This window comes from Mus caroli, chromosome 1, assembly GCF_900094665.2.
Source record: "Mus caroli chromosome 1, CAROLI_EIJ_v1.1, whole genome shotgun sequence".
NCBI lineage: Eukaryota > Metazoa > Chordata > Mammalia > Rodentia > Muridae > Mus > Mus caroli.
This window is the reverse complement of record NC_034570.1, coordinates 174,350,888-174,374,932: the sequence shown is the minus strand read 5'-3', so window position 1 is coordinate 174,374,932 and position 24,045 is coordinate 174,350,888.

The following is a 24,045-nucleotide window of genomic DNA, read 5'->3' as shown; positions in this document are numbered from 1 at the left end:
GGGTAGGGAAGTGGGGGGCGCTATGGGGGACTTTTGGGATAGCATTGGAAATGTAATTGAGGAAAATATGTAATAAAAATATTAAAAATTAAAAAAAAATCTGGAGTGTAAATTAAAAAAAAATAGGGCTGGCAAGATGGCTCAGTGGTTAAGAGCACTGACTGTTCTTCTGAAGGTCCTGAGTTCAAATCCCAGCAACCACATGGTGGCTCACAACCATCTGTAATGAAATCTGATGCCCTCTTCTGGAGTCTCTGGAGACAGCTACAGTGTACTTACATATAATAAATAAATAAATCTTTAAAAAAAAAAACTAGTCAGCACAAGCAGGGTCCATTGACAACCTCAGCTAGACTTCAGAATACACGCGCTAGATTTAAAAAAAAAAAAAGATTAAATAAAAAAAGAGTTTATTTGTGTGTGTGTATGTGAATAAAATATATGTATGTGTAGTGTGTATGTGTATATAGTATGTATGTTTGTGTCTGTAGTATGTGTGTATGCATGAATATGTGTATGAATATATGTAGTGTATATGGTATGTGTATATATATTTATTTATGAGTATGTTCGTGTGTAATCTACATGGTGTGTGTAAAGTGTGTCTGCATGCGTGTATATGCATGAGTGTGTGTATGTGTATGTAGTTTGTATGATGTGTAGTTGTGTGTATGGAGGCCAGAAGAAGGTATTGGATCTCATGATCTGGAGTTATCCTCCACTGTGAGTTACTCAAGGTGGGTACTGGGAACCACGCCCAGCTCCTCTGGAAGAGAATCGAGTGCTCTTAACTCTCACTTCTGATAGTTTTGTGTATCAACCTGGTAGAGTCTCAGTGGGGACTTGTCTGGTGCAGGCAACTGTGTCTGTGGGGAATTGTCTTGATTGACTCAACTGATGTGGGAAGACCCAGCCTGGATGGGGCAACACCGTTCCCTGGTTTGGGGTCCTACACTACCTAAGAGCAGAGACAGCTAGCTGAGCACTGAGTGTGCACGCATTTATTTTCTCTCCATTGCTGGCTGCTGAGGTGGCTGTGATGGAACCAGCTGTTGTTGTAAGTTCCTCCCACCTCAACTTCCCTCCTAGGGTGGATGGTGTCCTGGAACTGTGAGCTAAATAAAACACACCCTTTCTTCTCTAAGTTGCTCCTTGTCCGGGGATTTTTTATCAAGGCCACAGACATGAAACTGGGACACTAATCAGGTTGTCCTTTTATTTTAGCCGCAAGGTATCAGAACAGTAATATAATACAGCAAAATAGTGCTTGGTTTCATTTCACTCAAAAAGAAAAGTGGAAGATGTGAAACATTATAAACATTGTATTATATATACATGTAGCATTTTGGTGAAAAGATTTTTGGCATCTCAACCTTGGTGTTTGGTGCACTAAAAGAATCTTGGGAAAGCTGGAGTTATGCAGTTGATTCAAAAGGTTAAAGCAGCTCGCAGCGTGTAGCTGCGTATCACGCTACCTCCGACTGCTGAAAGCACCAGGCAAGGCCTCTCAATCACCCGGTGGAGTGATCTCCAGAGATCTTTTTCTGGCTCCCCACAAGTGCTTGGTGCTTTTCAGCAGTCCACCGCGTGCATAAATTAACAACATGCTACAAGGCCTTCTTATATTGTAAATGGAGCCCCTTAAAGTTATATTCCTTCCTTCCCACACTCACACAGCCTTCCGGTGTGAATTACTACTGGGCTCTGCTCATTTGAACAGAAGGCGTGAGTTTAAAGGCACCAACAAACACACCAGCAATATATTAGCTGTCCTCGGTGACTTTCGCATGCTTGGGTTACTCACAGGCGGTGACTGGCTTCAGAAACCAATTTCACTAAATACTAAATCTTTGCAGGATGTCTTTGGGGAAACTGAAAGAATTCCGAACAATGGCTCCCACTACCTCTTCAGGTGCACCCCTCGTTCCTCATCTGTTATTTTAGCACCATAGAAGCCTGATGGAATCACCCATCCCCCTCTGTCAGGAATTCCACATCAGACTTCTGTGACTGGCCAAATAGCCATCTTACCATTCTGCTTAGCTTTGTTGTTTAACAAGGCCTTGCTATGTAACCCAGGCTGGCCTGGAACTTGACATGTAGCCTAGGCTGACTTGAAACTCAAGACTGATCTGCCTCACCCTCCCGAGTGCCATGGTAACAGGTGTGTGCCACCACGACACCACTGCTGCCCCCGCTGCTGCCGCTGCCGCCGCCGCAGCCACCACCACCACCACCACCACCACCACCACCAGCAGCAACAACAATAACAACAAGCAATGTGGCCAAGGTCACACAGCCAAGTGCTGATGGATGCCGACCCCTCCCCTACCCCTTTCTCTACTTTCCCATCCCCACTCTTCAAGGGCCAGGGACTGAGCCAGGGTTTTGCCACATATAAGGAAAACACAGCATCATTGAGTTGTCCTCCTGTTTCTCCTGTCCTGCCTGCCCCAGTCTTTTCTACTGACTCCTGCTGGTCCCTTTTCTCCAAACAGTCCCTTTGCCACATTTATACCTGCACCATACAGCCTGCCTATGAATAAATGCAATGTTTCCTCATCCTTTCTCCTCTATTTCCATTCTTCTCCCATTATCCCCCTACTGTTAGGTCCCTCCCCTCCACGTGGACCCCACTATTGTTAGGCCCCTCCCCTCCATATGGATCCCCATTGTTAGGCCCCTCCCCTTCATATGGGCCCTTCTTCCATTTTCATGCCTTATGTAAACCTTGTATTTCAATCGCAGCAGACTACCCTCTCTATAGGTGCCCAGAAGTAAGAAGGACAACATCTCTGGACAATCTGTGTCCTTGAAAAGACAGAGCTCCATCGAGGACTGATCTGCCATTCTTCCTTGGTCAGCTTTATGCTTAGCCAACCCTGTACGGGCAAGTGCAACCACATTAAGATTTTCGTTTACTTCTATTGATTCTTGAATAAAGCTTTGGATTTCCACACTGAACAAACAACGGTGTGAAGGTAAGTTTGAACTTCAGAAAAGCAATAGCAGTTGCTTTTAAGGATAAGCAGCTCCCCGACATCGCAGGGCATATCCTTGTATGAGAAATAATTGTTGAGAAATTCAAATTTAATTGTGCATATTATATTTTATATGGCAACTCTAAGTAGGCCATGCCTCCAGTCTGGAGGTCAGTATCAAAATGTCACTTCTGTCTATTGAGGGAAATTATGGATGCAAACATACATACAGACAGACAGACACATATACACACACACAGAGGGAGGGAAGTAGGAAGGGGGAGAGTAAGGGAGGAATTAAGGGAGGGAGGGAGGGAGAAAGAGAGAGAGAGGAGAGAGAGAGAGAGAGAGAGAGAGAGAGAGAGAGAGAGAGAGAGGGAGAGAGAGAGAGAGACTTAGTTTGCTTAAAAACAAAGTGTTGGTCAAGTTTGCCTTAGGCCTGGCTTAGCTCAGAGTCTGGTCCCCCAACCACCTGCATATTCTTTGCCTTCTTTCAAGTCCTGGTGAGAGTTGGGGAGATGATTCTGGCTTACAGGTTCTGCTTCTTAAACTTTGCTGGCTGCACAGCCCAGGAAGCCAGTCACTTGGGCTAAAACAGGCCCCTTAATGTTATTTTAACGACATGATCCCCACATTGCAAACGGGTCCTCTTAGCTGTGGCCTCTAGAATAAAGTAATTGACCTTGACGCCATTTAGCTGGGGACACATAACTCATGTCATGGTCAATTATCTCTTGGTAGACTTTAGCACAGTGGGGGCCATTGTCCACATAATGACTATGGGGCTCGAAGGGTCTATTACTGCGAGGGCCCCTCACAGGCTTCACCTGCTCCATTCACATCTGCACCCCACATCTGCACACTTAGCACTGTGCCTGGCACACTTAGGATCCTGACACACAGGGCTCTGTGCTAGATGAGGAGTCACAAGAAGTAACAAGTGAAGTCTTGTCCCCATTGTCGAAAGATTCGGTCTAGAGGTTTCAATAAACGGCAAGGGATGCTTAGAAAAGGCACCCAGAGAACCTTGGGAGTTGGAGGATTCTCTGGGTAATTGGTATTTAGAAAAATAAACTGAAGGCGAAGAATAGGCTTTATAACTGAGACAGAAGAGCGAAGTTCAGAACACTTAGCTTTACCTATGGTCTTTAAGCAAGTTACAAAATGTTTCCTATCCTCAGTTTATTCACCTGCAAAATGGAGATAATATTGTAACCCAGCTCATAATGCAAATATGATCATCTACAAACTGGAGGACATTTTGTCATTGTAAGATGCAACGTGCAGAGCATGGGACTGAACCACGCTCATCAGAGACAGTTTCACACAGAGGTTAAGGTAGGATGCCAGTGGCCTGGGTTTATACAAGTTGGCTCTGTCACTTGCTGACTCCTTGACCTTTAGCATGTGGTTAATATCTGTGCCTCAGTTTCCTCTTCTATTAAGTGAAGATAATTTTGCTCAAAATAATCTGTGAACATTAGTTGAATTACTGTGCATGACTACAATAAACACTCAGCAAATTCTATTTACAGTTAATATCAATTGCAACATCTGGGCATGGTAGGGAAAAGAATGGATGTGATGTTTTGAGGCTGCTGACACAAACCACTCACCTAATTATAGATATCTTTCTGTTCCAACACAAAGAATCAAGAATTCAAGAATTCAGGTCAAGAATCTAGGAAAGAGAGATACAAATTTTGTTTTCTGTTTAGTACATAATTTTCAATTCAAGAGATGCTTGTAAAATCATGTTGTTCTATCAATAACTCCCAAATAGCTGCCGAATCAAAACGTCAGTGCTGGAAGATGGGGAGAAATGGAAAACTGATTTATTCGTTCTTAGTCAATAAAATAAGCAGGCAGTCGCCAGATTATAAACACCCTATGCAAAGTGAGATTTACAGACATAATATCAGAAGATGGAATTATCCCAGTTTAAAACAGCACTGTTGAAGCAAGTTCTAGTAGAATTTACAAGGGGACACCTCAAATGATCAGGACCTGGGGGCCATCGGGGGTCAGCACCTCCACCCCTGAGATTTGCGACCAGCAACTTCAATTTGCATTTTCCAGAAGGCAGGTAGAAACACTGTAGGGGAAAGGAGAAAAACAACCAGGCTGGTTGCATCCACTTTGTTTAAAACGTCCCGTTACTTGGGACTGTTAGGTTTATAAATCAAAATTATGTATCCAGCAAGGAAATGGGAGGTAAAACTGTTTCCAAAAGGAAAAAAGAAAGAAAGAAAAGAAGAGAAAGCAAGTGATTCATTTTGGCCAAAATAATTGAAAATGCAGAGACCGCGCATTTGCGCTGCTCGGCCCTAGAGCCTGTGCATTCCCAGTTGCTCGGCCCCCAGGCTTGTATTTTGCCTTTGCAGCAATGTAGCAGATTTCACGGTGAAGATGAGCTCCTCGGATCAGGGACTCCTTACTCTATTTGGTGTAATTACATAAAGCCCAATCCTTGACAACTTGAAGGATTTTCTTCTGTGTTACTAGAACCAGCCTCCAAGAAACAACAGAACTATGTGATGCTCCTTCTGTGCAAAAGGAAGAGAAAGCGATAGAGGGAAGGAGGAAGGGAGAAAGGGAAGAGGATGAAAAGAGGAAGGCAGAAGAGTGAAAAGGAAGCCAAGAAACAGAAGAGAGGAGTGAAGAATGGAAGGAAAGAAGGAAGAAAGAAAGGAAGGAAGGAAGGAGGGAAGAAATGGGGGAAAGAAGGAAGAAAGCCAGAAAAGGAAATGAGGAAGGAAGGAAGGAATGAGGGAAGGAAGGAGGGAGGGAAGGATGGAGGGAAAGGAAGGAATGAAGGAACTAAGGAACGTAGGAAGGAGAAAACTTCCATTACTTTTTCTACTGGCTCCAAGTCAGACCAAGTCTTATAGCAGAGTGCCTCTTAGAATTTACCTTTGAGGACCCAAGTCACATCTGGATACTGGGTCCTAAGTGAATGCAGCTAATGGAAGATGTGGAAGGTGAGCTTGCTGGAATATGAAATATGGCAGCCTTGAATGGTGCCACTAATCTCCAGGACTACCACACATTTCATTGGTGTCTAGGTAGGGCATCAGAGAGAGCCCGGGAGTGAGATCTCCGGGGTCCCAGCTTTCCTCCTAAGAAGTCCAAAGCATCCGTGCTTGACATAAAACACTACAGGGAGAATTAAAGGGCACAGGGAAGGTAGCCCAATGAATGGAGATCGCAGAAGAGGAAGGGCTTCTCACTCCCCTCCCCCTAGCTAGAGAAATTGAGGAAGACAGCTTGGGGAAATCAGCTCTGAAGCAGAGCTCTGGTGTGTGGTCAAGAGTCAAGTGAAAGCAGCCAGCAGAGGGTTATGGAGTTAATAATAACAGAGTCGAGAGAGTCCAGAGGACATTCGTGGAAAACAAAAAACAAAAAACAAAAAAACGGAGGAGGGCTCTGACCACTAGACAGCAGTGATTCTGTCTGTCCATGTTCTGTGTGAAGAGAGAGTAAAAGTCTTCCATCCCTGTCTCCAAGCACTTGATACGCCATTGGGGAGAACACGGTGTTTGTAGGCTGTCCTGAAGATAGGGTTGCTCTATGATGTACAAAAATTACCTATAGAGAATGGGAAGGGAGTAAAGGGGTTGGTGTGCCGGGATCAATCTACAGGTAAGAAAAGAATTGAGAACTGACTAAAATAGCAGAGTAAGCCCGCGCTGGGGCTGAGAACAGAACCCCTGATTGCCTGTTCCAATTTCTGGGCTCTTCCCCAAACGGAGCTGGGGAGACCTATCTTGGTAAAGATGGTGGAGTTCTTTTTATTCTTGTGACCCAAATGAGGGAACTTCAGGGCAGCCATGGGAACAAGACTTACCTATACACATCCCCACCCCAAGGCTCAGAAGTCCTGTGAAGAGAACTTTTAGAAATTAAAGTCTCTACATACACCGTTCATCTTTGCAAATCCGGCCTCACCCAGTTGCAGGCAAAATAGGAATCTCATTTATACCAGTAGAAAAACTAGGCACTATAGGAGGGATGGAAAATACAGGGACCATTTTTAGAACATGGAAATGGGAGGGATGGTTACCTGATACAGTTTTGTTAATTGTATCAAAAAATTCACACAGCTGTGTTCCTTTCATTTAAAAGAAAAGAGAAGGAAGAGGTGGAGAGAGGAAGGAAGGAACAAGAGTGAGGAAAGGGTACAGAGTGGAGAAATGAAAAGGAAGAACAAAAGAAAAGAAAAGAAAAGAAAAGAAGAGGGAAGAAGAAAGGGAGGAGGGTGGAAGGGAAAGGAAGGAGAGAGATGGGAGGAGGGAAGGAGGGAGGGGTGGAGGGAGGGATCAGAGGAGAGAAGGAAAGAGGGAGGGAAGGAGGGAAAAATTGTTAGATTTTTTTTCCCCCATTCAATATGTAGCCTTGGGATTTCCAGGCCCATTCCCAGTTCCAGGAGCAAGTGGAAGCAGAGGGTGGTTACTTCCATTGTCCATGTGGCACATTGTGACATTCAGTTAAAAGTTCTTCTTATTAATACAATTTTATAATGAGTTATAAAACCTCTCTCTGTTGATGATTTGCCTTATTAAAAGAACAGCCATCCAGATCCCACTTGAGTGTGTTTGTGTCCTGAAAGTGACTTCTGAGACAGCCTTTGCTGCAGATGAGTTCCTTTAGCTGGCCTCTTGGACCCCACAGAGGACACAGTAGGCAGCAGTCCTTTTCTTAGACTGGATTTAATCAAGTGCAAATTCTCCTTTAAGCACAGTACTAAACAAATCCGAGCGTTGGCTTTCTAATTTACTAGCCAGTAAATTACAGGAGCCAAGTTTTGTATGTAGCCAGTGATTTGTTTTTCTTCTTTCCATGTGAAATGGGGGACATCATGGAGGGGCAGACCTAGCAGGTGAGACACACCATTCACTGTACTCACAAACAGGGAGCTCCCAAGTAGGAAAGAGCTGTACTCCACAAAAGGAACCTCTATATATTGTGTATGTGATGTGTGTGCGCACAGGCATGCATATGTGTGAGCATGTGTGTGTGTGTGTGTGCGCGCGCGCGCATGTTTGTCTGGTGTGCATGTGGAGGTCAGAGGACAACTGTCACAAGTGACTTTTTCTTCCCACCGTGTGGGGTTCTGGAGATGGAACTGAGGTCATCAGATTTGGCATCTTTACACATTAAACCACCCTGCCACCCCTGTAAATTAACAAAGCCTAAAGACCTCCTTCTTGCCACTGGAATTTTGAATTCTGCAGTAAACTGGTGAAAGAGAAAGCACAACTTGTACAAGAAATGAGGCTAGAACCAGAGACGTGGGACATCGGGGAACTTTGAACACACAGGCAACCAGAGACTAAAACAGAGGCCGCAGAGGCAGCTCATAGAGCTCGCAGGGAGAGCCATTTCTCTTGGAAGTCTGACGGTCTTCAGAGGTTTTGTGAGCAGAAAATAATATTAGTATATCTTATTGTGCTTCCAGTTATACTTACATCCTGAAGCTCAAACACTGGTTTAGATAATTGAAGGTAATTAAATTATGGTTGAGGACATTAAATAGCCAACCAATGACTCCCAGGAATGAACTAGAAGAAATCTCAACTTCTAGCATTTTTTAAAAGGATGTATAGAGTATACATCTCTTTCCCCCTCTTGCCTTAGAGGAAGAAATGATGGGGTCTTTGGACAGGTTTTATAGTGACCTACTGACTACTAAGACTGAATGTTCGAACTGAGAAGTCATGGTGCTGGAGCTGAAACCAGAGAGGAGTCAGTCACTCAGCAATTTGAAGCAAGAATCCCGCCCCTTGTTTCCTTTCAGTGCGATGATGTTGCTGTCAATCAGCTGGTTCCTTGTCGGCTCTCTCCTCCTCTTCGCATCCCATCAGGCACTGCGCTGTTTTGTTTCTGACTCTAGCTCTGCCGGGAGATAAGCTCGTTCGATTTATCTGCACTTCGGATCATGAACAACCATCCCTCTTAGATTAGGCATGTCTCATCTGAGGTCACTCCATCCTGCGTTTTCCTGTGGTGAAAATACTTTTTCTCTCTGAAAGGCGAGCCAGCCATACATGGGAAGAGGGGCGCAGGGGACTGCCAACGGCTGTGATATATGGTGACGGTTCTGAAGAAAGTCAAAACCATTTAAAGACCAGGTTTTGATGAATTGCAGGAAATGGTGGATTTACAGCCATTCCAGAACTCCTAGGGACTGACTGTCATTGGGTGACCATGAGAATTTTAACTAGCGTGTTGTAGAACCCAGATCAAGTCTGTGACAGAGCAGAAGGTTCTGTTTGGGTCTCCTGTTGTATGTATAGAGATCGCTGGTGGGAGACATGTTTAAAATTTTTTGAGTCTTATTTTTTATTTATGTGTACATGTGTGTCTGTATGCACACATGCATGTGTGTAGGTCCTCGCAGAGGCAAGAAGAGGATGTGGGGTCCCCTGAAGTTGTAATTGCAGGTGGCTGCCAGCTGCCCAATTTTGGTGCTAGGAATTTAACCCTGATTCTTTGCAAGAACAGCACATGCTTTTAACTGTTGAGCCATCTCTCCAGACCAACAAACATTTAAATTACCTTTTTTGTTTGTTTGTTTACTTATCCGAGATTCATTTCTATTTGTTTGATAAGGTTAAAAATTAGCAGGAAGGAGGGAAATGCCTACGGTAAAAAGCTTAAGCCGGGAATCTTTGCTCCTGTACACTACTATGGTGTGACTGCTAGGAATAGCCCAACTTCTCTTCCTATGTCAGTGCACCTCCATCCTATAGGAGCCTTGCTGCTGCCTCATGTTCTGTAGAAGGGACTGCTGGGCATTCTGACCTCCTTTAATCTTGCTGGGGAACCACGGACTATCAAGATGTAGGGTGACAGCTGAGCTATTGGGCACCATTATCCTAACATATAGTGACTTTCTTAAAGTTCACTAGGACAGTTGGCATCGACCCTAAAAGCTAAGGGAGCAATTGTTTGCAACATTGTTGTTGACACTAACATTTGATGGCTTTGGCTGAACCTGAAATGACGCAGCCCCGGCGACACTCATTAGATCATGTTGAGGATGTAGGGGCGGCTGCGGCTCATCTGTGAATTCCTTCTCAGTTAACTTTCTGTGATGCATTGTACTAAACCTGTGAAGCACAGCCTGCTTGACGCTCAACACTCGATGCTCAAGGCTGATCACTCTTGGTCTCGTGGTGAGTTCCAAGAGGGGGTCTTCCCCTCCCAACACAATGAATAAATTATTCAAAGCATGAGATATTCCTATAAAGGCCCATAGTGTTCTGATGGGGCCAGTCATTAGGAAGAGGTATCAATGTGCAATCGGCAGAAAAGGGGAACCCTCCGAGAAGCTGTGGTAACTTACTGCAGTTACTTAAAGAACATTTAAGCTGCAAATATCTCTGTGGTTTGCGATTTGGCCCAATGCTGCAGTCACTCTGAGAAATTTCTCAAACTTTGGCTAATTACTTTAAGAAATGTAAGGCTTAGTACATGATTCTACTTCCCCAAATATCATGGGCTGTCTTCTGCATTTGGCAAGCCACTCACATGTGAGGAATTGATGAGAAAGACCAAGCAGGTTCTGGCCCACAGCAGGGAATGCTAACTGTTGATACAGGGAATGACCACTACATAGTGGCCATGTAGGGCTGTCTGTCAAACCCCAGAGACTTCATCAGAATAGTGGGGTGTGCTGGTTTCTTATGAGTGAGGAGAAACATGATTAGATGTGCTGAAGCCCCAATATTCTCACATGTGCCTAGTCATGTTTAAGTAAACAGCTGGAAGTGTGTGTGTGTGTGTGTGTGTTAAGTTTGCCCTTCTTATCATGTCTTCATTTGGCTACTTAATAGCCTAAAGTGGAACTCCTAGGTACAACACTGTCCCTCCTGGGTATCATGTTGTTGTAGAACAGGTAGGTGCTGTTCCTTTTCGAAGTGAGCCAGTGTGAAGTCCGTGGACTGCAGAAAGCACTGATACATGCTACAATGTGCTATAGTTGTGGCCTTTTCAATCTGGCCTGGAGAGGACCGACCCTGAACTTTATCTGGTCTCACTCAGACCAAAGCTAGCAGAAAGCACTTCATGAATTGCTCTGTGAGTGGTAGGGCTCCGTTTTCTTTTCTCAGACTTATTTTAAAACTTGCATTTATGTGTTTGACAAGTTTGTGGGTGTCTGAGAAGCCCAGAGGAGGATGTCTGATTCCCTGGAGCTGGAGCTCTAGGAAGTTGTGAGCCACCTGACCTGTGGGCTAGGAAGTGAACCCCAGTTCTCTGGAAAAGCAGCAAGCACGTCTAACCACTGAGCCATCTCGCTAGAGCAGAGGCTCTCAGCCTTCCTACTGCTGTGGCCCTTTAACACAGTTCCTCATGCTGTGGTGACCCCAACCATCAAATGGTTTCCATTGTTACTTCATAACTGTAACGTTGCTACTGTTATGAATTGTAATGTAAATATCTGTGTTTCAGATGATCTTAGGTGACCCGTGTGAAAGGCCACTGCTCTGGAGTCAGCATTAGTGTCATTTAAGTGATTAGATTAGGACTTTAAGGGAAAGGAGAGATAAGTCTTATACTTTAAAAACTTAGGCTGGTAGTTCTTAAAATCTTCCTCTGTATCTGGCAAGGTATTTAAAAGGTGCTCAATACTTATTTGAATTAGTGGAAGACAGAGTCTCAGGTCGGACAGTTTCTATGTTGTCCTAACTCCATGACAGGGAGCACTTGCTGTGTCCCACGTTCTTGCTTCCTCGGACGTACCCGAGGACAGTTCGTTTTCATCCTCTGTAGGCAATTTTCATTCTTTGGTCAGTGCTGGCTAGGAAAGCAGAGCAGCAAGTCTCTAAGCAAACCCAGAACCCTCGGTGGGATGACCCAGGCACCGGCCATGCCGACACACTGGAATGTATAGAAGGACTATATTTTTATATAACTCATGCTGATAATAATTACAGTTGACATGTTTTAAGTCACAGCTGTTTGCTGTGGTCTATAGCAAGACCATCTTGGCCATGTCAGTGATATAAATAATGACACAGAGGCTTATTAATATTTTAAAGCTCAGGCCTTCATTGGTCAGTCTCCTGACTACTCCATCCGGCCTAATTCTGGCATGTGTCCCGCCATGTGGCCAGGTCTACCTCTCCACTCCAGTTCATCCTTCCACCTCCAAGTCCATCCCTCACCCCTCATCTCGTCTCCCTGTGTCCCTCTCTTTCCTGAAGATCTGCCCTCCACTTCTGTCCCAGAGATGCCCTTCAGATCTTTATCAAAGCCAATCCGATACAATTCTAGAATGCCTTAGGCAGGTAAGGAAGAAAAAACGTTTATAAAATATGGGAGCGGCAGTGGGCCATAGGTCTCTGCCAGTACAGACTCATCAATGGAATATCCAGAGACACACCTTCTCACAGTGTACCTCAATGGCGGTCCAAATCTGAGCATATAGTAATGTGGGCCTGCCTATCTACAAGTAAGGACAGTCTCAGAAAGGCAACCTCATTCTTAAAGGGCATATGCAAGTCAGAGAGTTGAGATTCGACCTCATATTTTTCTGCTCCAGATATATTGCTACTCTGGAACCAAGGAACTAACAACAAAAGCATAGGNTTTATAACAGATGGACAAGCTATAGGNTTTATAACAGATGGACAAGCTATAGGGTTTATAACAGATGGACAAGCTATAGGGTTTATAACAGATGGACAAGCTATAGGGTTTATAACAGATGGACAAGCACCCAACTCCTTTATTCTGGGTGCTCACACACACCTATGGTCGCGCCTTTTGTGGACTCAGAGCCTTCAACTTTGTAAAGAGCTGTATGTTGGACATCTCCTCTTTCCTCACTATAATTGTGTATAGTGCAGAGCCTAAAGCTATCTGGGTTCCAGACACAACAATAAAGCTGAAATCATGAAAAGTAACTAGCTTTCCCAAGATCAGCTTGCTGGGAAGAAGTTTATCTAGGAAGCTTTGCTGGCCTTCACTGTTGCATGCAATACCCCACCCCCAACCTGCTTTGGGTGTCAGGGACTTAGTCCAGGCACTTCAGGGACCTAGCGTGACATAATTGTGATGATCACGTAATAGAGTGAGCAAACAAAGAAGCCCTTGCGAAACACTGAGCACACACTTCCTCATCTTACACTGTTCACAGCTTCACTGCGACAGCTCCCTCAACAGTTCTGTGTGAACCTGGAAATAATACGGTCTGAGGGCCCCCTGATCTAAGAGCCCCATCTTTAGATTCCTTGCCTAGGGCAATATCTTTGACACCGCAGATTGCTTCTAAATGACTTGGAATGGAAGTAAGTCCCATGACCCCTTAACGTGATCATGCTGATAGTTGGCATACCTAGCCAGCAGGACTAACGGTGTTGTCCCCCTCCCCCACATCCACTGCACTTTAAATGGAATCTGGAGAAGTTGGGGGAATATTGGATTCAACTTAACAGTGGGTGGCAGGAACTCAGAAGTTTAATCCCAGACCTGCTACTAATTTCCTGGATGGCTTTTTGGTGTGTCCATTAATCTCTCTCTATCACCATTTCCTTCTCAGGAGGAGATAGAAAGAATAATGGAATGTTTTATGCATTAATGCATTTATGATCCTAACGTGTGCTGTAAAAGCATAGCTTTCTAAAAATGTTTGGTGGTAGGAGGTAAATCAAAAAAAAATCTAGTTTCTGGTCTTTTATTATGATGCATGAACGAGAGAGAGAGAGAGAGAGTGTGTGTGTATGTGTGTGCCATAGTTAGAAACCAGACCTGAGGTACACTAAAGAGGTGTGTAGTTTGTCGTGTCAAAAAGCACTATATTTTCCAAGGGCCAGAATGGAGTTCTCTAATAATAACCACCGAAGTATCTTAAAGCAGAGATGAGGGGCTTCTTTTGGTATCAGGACTAATAAAATTGAAATCTCACACTATCTCAAGAGGAGCATTTTCATTAGTCACAGGCACTGTTAAACTGAAAATGGTCTCATTAGGACTCTGGCTGGAAGTCCTTAACTTTTTCTGGTACAACACATCACTTTGGTCATGAATTTTGAAAACAATTCACCGAATCAGCAGGATTTATATGAGAGCAGAGAGGATGACGTGACCTCCCAGATGTCGTCTGCATGAACTACATTGCTTATTCTCTGAGAAATGCTCTTGACTGTTGTGCATCTATAAATTCTTCAGCCTTGTAGGAAGAGATGGGAAGGCTCTAAGGAGAACTCAAATCTTGTGTGCAATGACCCCTTTGCAAGACAGAATCAAAACGTGGTTCAGTTTTTAAGCTGAATTCTAGGCCATTGCTGATTTTAAAAAGGCATTTCTATAACTTCAATGCAGAGGCTTAGTTTTAGGCTTTAGTACGTTTTGTGTTTAGAAACAATTGTTTTTTGACATCAAAATAATGAAATTATTTTAGAGAATCTACCCATGTCATAGATTTCTTCTGTACCTTCAGGAATAATATCTGCCTTTCTCAGTTCCTAAAATGCCAACTGAGTCAAAGTGGTCTATGTGATTTTATATGAGAAAACACAATTTATTTTTTATTTTTTAAATTTTTTGTTATCAATATTTTACTTGCTCACCTTGCTTACTTTACTTACCTGCTCACTGCCCCCTTCTGGTCACACCCTCCTATAATCCTTCTCCCCACTCCCCTTCTATGAGTGGGTGGGTGCCTCTCCTGAGTATTCTTCCATAAGAGTCTCCAAACCCCATCCACGGTTTGGCTGTGGGTGTCTTTATCTGTCTGAGTCAGCTGCTGGGTGGAGCCTCTCAGAGGACAGCATGCTCCTGTCTGCAAGCAGAACAGAGCATCATTAATAGTGCCAAGGAATGGGGCTGGCCCATGGGATGGGTCTCAAGTTGGGCTGGTTATTGGGTGGTCATTCCCTTAGTCTCTGTTCCATTCCTTCTCCCTGAATTTCTCAGACACAGGACAAATTTTAGGTCAGATGTTTTGTGGGTGGGTTGGTGTCACTATTGTCCACTGGGGTTCCTGCCTGGCTACAGGAGGTGGCTTCTTCAGGTTCTATATCCCCAGTGCTGTGAGTCACAGCTAAGGTCACCCTCATTGATTCTTGGACACCTTATCCCCAGTCTCTGTCTCTTCCTGGGGATGCACCCTACCTCCCTATCCCTGTCAGTTGCAGATTTCCATTCATTGTCATGACCATCTCCTGTCCTTCCCCACACCTGATCCTGAAACCCCCTCATTGCCTCCCCATCATCTCTCCAACCCTCATTCCTCCCACATCTGCCTCTTATGACTATTTTATTTATCCTTCTAAATGAGATTTAAGCATCCTCACTTGGGCCTTCCTTCTTGTTTAGCTTCTTTTGGTTTGTGGAGTGTAGCATGGGTATCCTGTATTTTATGGCTGGTATACACTTATAAGTGAGTGCACAGTGTGTGTCCTTTTGGGATTGGTTACCTCACTCAGGATGATATTCTCAAGTTCATCCATTTGCTTGCAAAATCCATGGTGTCTTTGTTTTTGATGGCTGAATAGTATTCATTGTGTAGATGTACTACATTGTCTGTATCCATTGTTCAGTTGAGGGACATCTAGGTTGTTTCCAGTTTCTGGCTATTACAAATAAAGCTGCTATGAACATAGTTGAGCAAGTGACTTTGTGGGATGGTGGAGCATCTTTTGGGTGTTTGCCCAGGAGTGGTGTAGCTGGGTCTTCAGGTAGAACTATTTACAGTTTTCTGAGAAACCACCAAATTGATTTCCAAAGTGGTTGTAGAGAAAAGACGACTTAGAAAGTTATAAGCAGATAGACCAGCTTAAAGATGCTATTGTACCAAGGGTGCACATGGTGTCTAGAGGACATGTAGGTCTCTGTACCTCATCATGGGGGATGTCTGGGAGTGAGCTGTATCTAATGCCACATGATTCTTCCCAGAATTCACTTTCAGCATTTTATTATTTCTCTATATATCAAGTAAATCTATGGATCATTCTCACCCCACTTCTCATGTGTGCATGTGTCTGTGTGTCTGTCTCTGTGTTTCTTTTATTGGAGATGGAAGCAAGGCCTTGAACAACCTAGGCAAGTATGCTACAGCTCAGTGCAGTCATTCGTAAGATGTTTTCTCATGAGATCACTTTGATCTGGGGTCATTTGTTTGGTGGCATAGAGGAGACAGAAATCAAAGCCAAAGGCAGACTGAATAAGTCAAATTTTATGTAATTATATTTTTAATTAAGTTGGGATCTCTGTACGTGGGGATGAACCTGGACAAAATTCACTATCTTCCTCCTAATATTGGGAAATATAGAATGAATTGTGTCTGTGTTGGACAGAATATGGAAACAAAGGAGAGAAATAATAATAATAATAATAATAATAATAATAATAATAATAATAGTTAAATAAAAGCAAATACAACTACCCTAGTATAAGTTCACATTCCTGGACATGTCACGGTCTGGGCGAATCCTAAAGCTCCAACCCTTCCCTTGAGATAGGCTGTATCCATGAGTGCTCCAGAGGGTTGACACAAGTGATTACAAAGACTCTGGCAGGGGCAGTTATTTATAAATTTATTTACAAAGCCCCAGATGCAGATTTCACTCAGTTCAGGTTGGTGACTTTTGGTACCTGGAAAGTTGTCCTATAGGTGACATTTCACTGTCAAGGTTGTGTTTCATCATTGAGGGACAGAAGATGCTCGTGTGAGGTTGAGGCAACCTTGTAGTACAATATCTACAACTGACTTGAAACCAGGAGGAAAGATTAAGGCTAGGTTCTAAAAGCTTACTTAATGTGTACTACATTGAGGTTCTCAGACATTTTATATCAAGGAAATAATACCTGAATGTGTGTGTGTAATATGGTGATTGTGTGTATGTGTGATTGTGTGTGTGACATGGTTGTGTGTGACATGAGTGTGTGTGTGTGTGTGTGTGTGTGTGTGTGCATGCACTTATGCATGTGTTCTCGGGCATACGTGCACAGGTATGCCTGCTGCCCTTCACATGTTTTTACCGGGACTCAGCGCTTGTGTTTCTGACCTTCTGCTTTTCTAAAGTTTAGACTGACGAGCACTGTGGCGAAGTTCCCAGAAGCCTTTACACTGGATGACCGCACAGATACTTTGACAGTTGTGTTAATTTTCCTTAGGCTTGTGAGAAATTTGCTTCAATTTAAAAAAACAAAAAAACAAAATACTTTCTCGCAGTGAACATGAACCACAGATGAGGGCTGAGAAAAGAGGAGCAGCCTTTATATGGTCACCTGACATTGAGAGCTCTGTCCCCAGAAGAGTCTATGACTGGAACAGAATAGAGAATGTAAGAGCTTGTGCAGAGACTCTTAAGAGCAAGAATGTTTTTAAGTGAAGTTTTTGAATGCTTAAAGAAGAATCCATGTAGGTGTGGTATGGTGTATGTGGTAATGGGGTGTGTGTATACATGTATATATGCCTATATTGTGTGTATCCTATACATATTGTGGTGATGTATATAGATGATGTGATGTGTGTGTGTGTGTGTTGCTGTGCATTCTCACACATATGTTTGTCTGTTTTGTATGCATGTGTATTGTGGAGCATGTTGTCTGTGCATATGTATGTATTTATAGCAGGCTGAGAAGGAATACAAAACTTAGTGTAAATGCAGTCATTCCTGTAGTAGTGACGGAGGCTCTTATCCTATTAGGGACTAGCCCATGAAGGGCATTTTGATTTTCAAATCACACATCTAATAACGCTGATAGGAAATGATGGTGTTGACTTGGCTGCCGTCTGCATCTCTGGTTAGAGGAGAATCTTGCAGGCTGAAGTACAATGGATGTTTCCAAGGCTCTGACAGCCTGGCTGCAGTTAAGGCCCAGATCTACAATCACATGGTTCTGGGAAAATCTCTTCCTGGTTGTCTTCTCTGCCTCCTCAGTTCCAGTAACCCCCTGTTGCTCACTTCTCTGGTAATCTGGGAACAAAATGGTTTTCATCTGCCAAGGAGGAGTACCTGTGACCTGTGCACATCAATCTTACAGCCTTCCCTTTCTGGGGTGCGGGGTGGGGAGGGAGGTGCAGTGGGGGTGGTGATTATTCATCTTTCTTTCTGGGTTGGCCTTTGAGGAGCTCAGCTTAGCAGGCCTTGAGCAGGGGAGCCAGTGCTTGGGGGAAGTGCAGCTCTGGGCACAGGAACACCACCCTTCCCTTGGAGTCACATTGGCCTCTAGTGGCTCCCAGGCAACTGACAGACGGCTCAATCATTTCCTCAGGGCCGGCGGGCTCCCAGCACCAGCTGGCTTTGACATTAAGGCTGCACCCTGACTGACAGGGGCCCTGTCCTTGACTGAGCCCTGGAGGCCCGGGAGAGTCTATTCAAATCCTCCTTTACTCTGTTGATTTACTGTCCCTGTTGGCATGTTGTTGATCCATTTTCCCTCTTCGTTTGCTCACAGGGTACCCCAGAAACCATCCTCTAGTAATATATTTGGTTTATGATTTCCTCAGGAGCCAAGGAAGAAAAACACCGTAGTGGTGCACCTGTTGGATTTAATGTGCCCAGGGCTCTTCAGCCAGGAAGGCACAGAAAGAGACTGTGAGGGCCTCAAAGCCATCTGGAGCTCCCATTATTCTGTCCGGATACCATCAGAAGCTGAATGAAGTTCTTTTGAAATAGATTTGTTATTTTATTTATAGCTATATTTGGACTCAGCTCCCTCAGAGTCTGACTCTGGCCAACTCACCATTAGAGACTATGATTCCAAATGGCAGCTATGGGAGAGAGTAACTGCGGAGCAGCAGTGGGAGTACAGGGAGGATGGGCAAGTGCTGAGCCTCCACTGTGGAGGGTCATTCTTGACCCTCTCTCTCTGTCTCTCTCTTTCACACACATACATGCGCGCGCGCACACACACACACACACACACACACACACACGTTAAATCACTCAAGAGAAATAAGATAAAAAAAACCTGTTCAACACTTAAGGGACATTTGAGGGGTCTTGAAAGAAGAGAGACCAAGTATCTCTGCTTATTCTCTTAACTTCTTTCCCATCAGGTATCCATGAAAGGTTACAGGGCAGATTGAACTGAATCTGCTTTTGGAATTTCTTTTCATCTGGGCTAGAGTGTTTAGAGAGTGAGCAATAACCAACCTTCAGACGCAAAAGTGAGGTTGACAGCTGACCATTTTTAATTCAGATGAGAGTTTCAAGAGTTATGCAAGAGATTCTTCTTTCTCCATCTCTTCCCAACCCAATATCGAGAGAGAGAGAGAGAGAGAGAGAGAGAGAGAGAGAGAGAGAGAGAGTGTATGGGAAGCATCCGGGAGGAACTGGGGAAGGAAAACATGAGCATTAAAAATAAGGCAATAAGTAAAAGGAGGCAAGAGGAAAGGACACAAGTGACAACGTGACTCATGTCTAGGAACACGTGTGTATGGGAAGTGGATAAAGAAGGGAGGCGTGGTTTGTGATTTCTGGTTTAACAGTTTCCTCAATGGTTCTTGAAGAATTGTTCTCTGGCCTATGGCAGCAGCAGCATGTGCAAACATAGCAGGAATTCAATGCTTGTACCTCTCTGTAGATGCTGAGTAGCAGACGCTCCAAGGATGGGGCCAAAGTTCTGTTTTGTGTAGACTTCCAGGTCACATCAGCCAGGGAAAGGAAAGCATCATACTGATGGAGAAGAGGGCTCTCAGCACAGCATCTACAGTAGCATCGGGCATCATCGCAAGGGGAACCAATTAACCAGCTGATGTAAAATTAGCTTTGTAGTCTTCCATACTGGCAAATGAGTGCTGTTTTCTCCCCCTCATGGAAAACTGACAGCTGTGTCACACTTCTCCAGTTTGGGAAAATTCTAGAAAGCACACTTTTGAGATGGCCATGATCTCATAAACTGTTGGCCCCAAATAGAACAATGAACTCCAGTGAGAGTCTGACAGTGAGATACCCTTCTAATGTGGTTGTCATTCCTGTCCTGACATGTAGGTCTGGACACGAGAGGGTGTTTGAACCTTTGACATGCTATCATGTTCCCTGAGAACCATATCCTCAGGTACCCCAGATCTTGCATCGCTTCGTACAGTTGGATGTAGCAACATTTCAGTGCAAAGTTTGTCCATGGAAGATCTCATTCTTCATGGGGGTTTCTGGCCTTCAGGCCTTCCATGGCCTGGTTTTGTAATTTTGGGTATTTCTGGGTCTTTTTTTCCTCATCCATAAAATTTGAGACTGGACACGAGTGTCTATAAGCTTCCTCTGTAGCCTATGATTGCCTCATTTCAGTATCCCCAAGTCACTCAAAGAGAAGTGATCTTGCTTATGTGAGAGATAAAGTAATCATAAAGTAATCACCATTCCTGGGTGGAATAATCAATTAGAGAAGGTCTTTAAATTAATGTAAAAAGTGTGTGTGTGTGTGTGTGTGTGTGTGTGCAGGTATCAGTGAAGGCCAGAAGAGGATGTCTGTTCCCCTGGGGTCAGAGTTACAGGTGACTGTTTGCAGCCTGATGTGGGTTTAAGGAACCAAATTAAGGCCCTCTGGAAGAACAGTATGAACTATTTAATGCTGAGCCATCTCTCTAGCCCTCAAAAATCTTAGAAAGATTTGTAAGAAATTGGTCTACAAACCAGGTCACAAATGTCATCTTTTATTTTAAATGTTGAAAATCAAGTTACCAAGGTAATCAATTTATCATAAAAACAAGACAACAAAATAAGTCCATGGTGAACAACAATACAATGAAACAAATCCATGGTCAAAAACCATATAAGAAACAAATCAGGCCCACAGTCATCATATGGGAAAACTGATATGGAAGTTAATCATGAAGCAGAGGAGAGGGAAGTTATCATCCAGGAAGGAAGAAGCATCAGTTGGATCGTCTTGATGACCAGTGTAGACAACAGTTAACTAGGAAAAGGAGATGCACGGGAAGAAGGACCCTTATTCACCGCTGGAGTGAGAACAAACTAGTGAGCTATTATAGAAGTTAGTAGGGAAATTAATAAAAAAAAATGACAATATGATATCGCTATTCTACTCTGGGAATATATCCTAAAGACTCTATTCTGTCATTGTACATGTATATTTATTGTTGCATTGCTCACCATAGCAAGGAAACAGAACTAGCTTACAAGTCCATCAACACATGGATGATAATGAAAATATACGTACATATATAGTATGTATATGCACAGTGGGATTTCACTGAGACTTAAGAAAAATGAAATTTACAGGAAAATTGAATGGGCCTTGATAGCGTTATAGTACGAGAAACAACTGTACCTCAGAAAAACAAATAGCTTGTGTTCTGTCACTTTTCATGTTTACATATTTGTATGTATGTGGGTGTGCATGTGTATATATAGGTTATGAAGCTCAGAAGGAGACCATAAGAGGAGTAAAGAGTGGGCCTGGGGGCAACAGAGCACATGTGAGGATATGTAAGTAGAAAGGTGGCTTCTGGAGTAGACTAGTGTAGAACAGTTTTCACTTTTCCTAACAGTTCCTCATGTTGTGACCCCCCCACCACCACCATAGAATTATTTCTGTTGCTACTTCATAACTGTAATTTTGTTACTGTTATGAATTACAAGGTAAATATTCGATATGGAGATTATCTGCTGTGTAGCCCCTGTAAATCATCATTTGATCTTCAAAGGGGTTGAGACTGACAGGTTGAGAACCACTGATATAAAGGCAGGAAGTGGGATGGGAAGAAAGGACGAGATAGAAACAACCCTTGTCTGAAAACACTAGAACAAGATCAATGCCACTTTAGCACACTGCTTTGCCAACAGCAGTTGTGTTGCAGTATGCTAACAAGGACACATTCCTCAAAGTTGCTTTGGTTACAGTTCAGGCCCTGTAGAATACACTACACAACAGCCAGCTTAGCTTCCTGGAGCAATGTGGCTAAGTCTGTCTTCCTTGCTTTATGGAGAAAGGCTTAGAAGGTGTCCTGCTGAGGTCCTCCCTCCATTTGCCCCTACAATGGCCTGCAGGTGCTAATCAAGACACCTGCAAAATCTTGTCAACGCTCGAAAGAGTGACTTTAATAACCTGCAGCTGGAATGATCCCAGGTCTTGGGAGAATGCTGCCCCATCACATCTGGGAGGGATCTCAATGTCAAGATGGATCCTAATGTCAAGGTGGATTCACCCCCAGGAAACTGTCAGGTACGAAATGCAGATTCTGTGGTCCTTGCTAGAGCTTAGCATTGACGTCTTACATACCTTGGTGATCCAAATCCAGGCTTAGTTCTCTAATTCATTCTCTGCAGGTTTGCCTAACTGTGGCTCACAGTCACCTTGTGCAGCATGAAGGATCTTACACCGGATATCAGCCAGAAGGCTGGAAGGAAAAGAGCTACTCATAGGGACAGAGGGAGGAAGGGAGTACACACACACACACACACACACACACACACACACACACACACACAGGCATGGTAGTGGGGAGAGGAGAGAAAGAAGAAAGAGAGGACAAGAGGGAGAGGCAGGTGGGGGAGGGGAGGGCAAGTAGGCAAATGTAAAATGTAGCTGGGGAAATTTCAAGTCCTTTATTGAGCTCAGTAGAAAGCCATCTAATGTTGCTTTGTTTTGTATTTGCCTAGGCTGAGCAGAGGCTACAGGGAGGTGGGTCACTCTCAGTGTGTGCCCATGCATGCTTCCCGAGAAAGGTCACATCTATTATTTGTCTGTTATTACCTGTGTTAGGGCTTCCATTGCAAAATGCCATAGACCACGTGGTTTAAATAACAGGATGCATCATTCCATGATCCGGACACTACAAGTTGAGTTTCAGATGTCAATGGTTCAATCCCCTTTGAGGACAGTGAGGGAGAATTTGTTCCATGCCTTTATCCTCGGCTGTCAGCTTGCTAGCTGTCGCTGGGTATTCCTTGGCATGTGGGTTCACTGTTCTCTGTTTCCACACTCACGTGCCAGTCTCATTTTATGTAAGTCCATTTCTATATTTGAATGTCTCCTTTTGGTAATGACATCAGTTCTGTTGCATTAAGGCTCTGCGTAATGACCTAATTTAACTCAACGCTCTCCACTAACTTCTTATCTTCAAACAAAATAACAGTCTAAAATGTTCAGAGTTAGGGACTTTGAGATAGATGCAAGACATCCCACAGAAGTCCCATTTCATATTGTCTTGGGTGAGGCAAACGGCTTGCCTCTGCTTAGTATGTCATCACTGGTTGCCTCTGCTCGGTCTGTCATCACTGGTTGCCTCTGCTGGGTCTGCCATCACTGCTTGCCTCTGCTCAGTCTGCCATCACTGCTTGCCTCTGCTCAATCTGTCATCACTGGGGGTTCTGTTTTGTTTGCCTTGAGGATGAGCTGAGTTGACGAAGTCCGCTGAGCTTTTCAAAGACGGCTGGTGAAACATCTCTCCTCTAAGATGTTCTACAGGATATAAGGCCATGGCGGTCTGCACTGAGACGTGGGGTCTCTTCTTTCCCCCTCCACCATGGCCATCTCACGACTCCATGGTATGCAATATAAATCCCGTTCTGGGAATTTTGAAGCCAGCACTTCTGAAGCCTTGCAGCTGATCTCTTTGTGACGTGAATCCATAAGAAACACCCTCATTCAGGGTGTGTATTGGGGTGAGGAAGCTCAGAGCTCCTCTGGAAGAACCAGGACCCCTCAGCAGAGCTTGTTATGGACGGGAAGCATCAACGTCCAGCCTTCTGAGGCTGACTCTACACACTCTTCTAGATGAGCCCTGTGAGTTCAGCCCAAGCTGCAGAGATTCCAACCATCCCAGGAGAAATTACTAGGAGACAACCATGGTGCTGAGTCCCAGCCAGACCACACAACCTCTAAGAGATAATGTTAGGTTTTGTGCTCAGCCGTAAAGTTTTGGGATTCTTCACCAAGAAATCAATGGAGGAATTGGTTGCTAGTTGTGGTGGCACACACTGGTAGGATTTGCTGAAAGAGGCAGAGGCACGAGGATCATGAGTTTGAGGCCAGCCTGGGCTACACATTTTAGAAGCCGGGCAGTGGTGGTGTATGCCTTTAATCCCAGCACTTGGGAGGCAGAGCAGGCAGATTTCTGAGTTCGAGGCCAGCCTGGTCTACA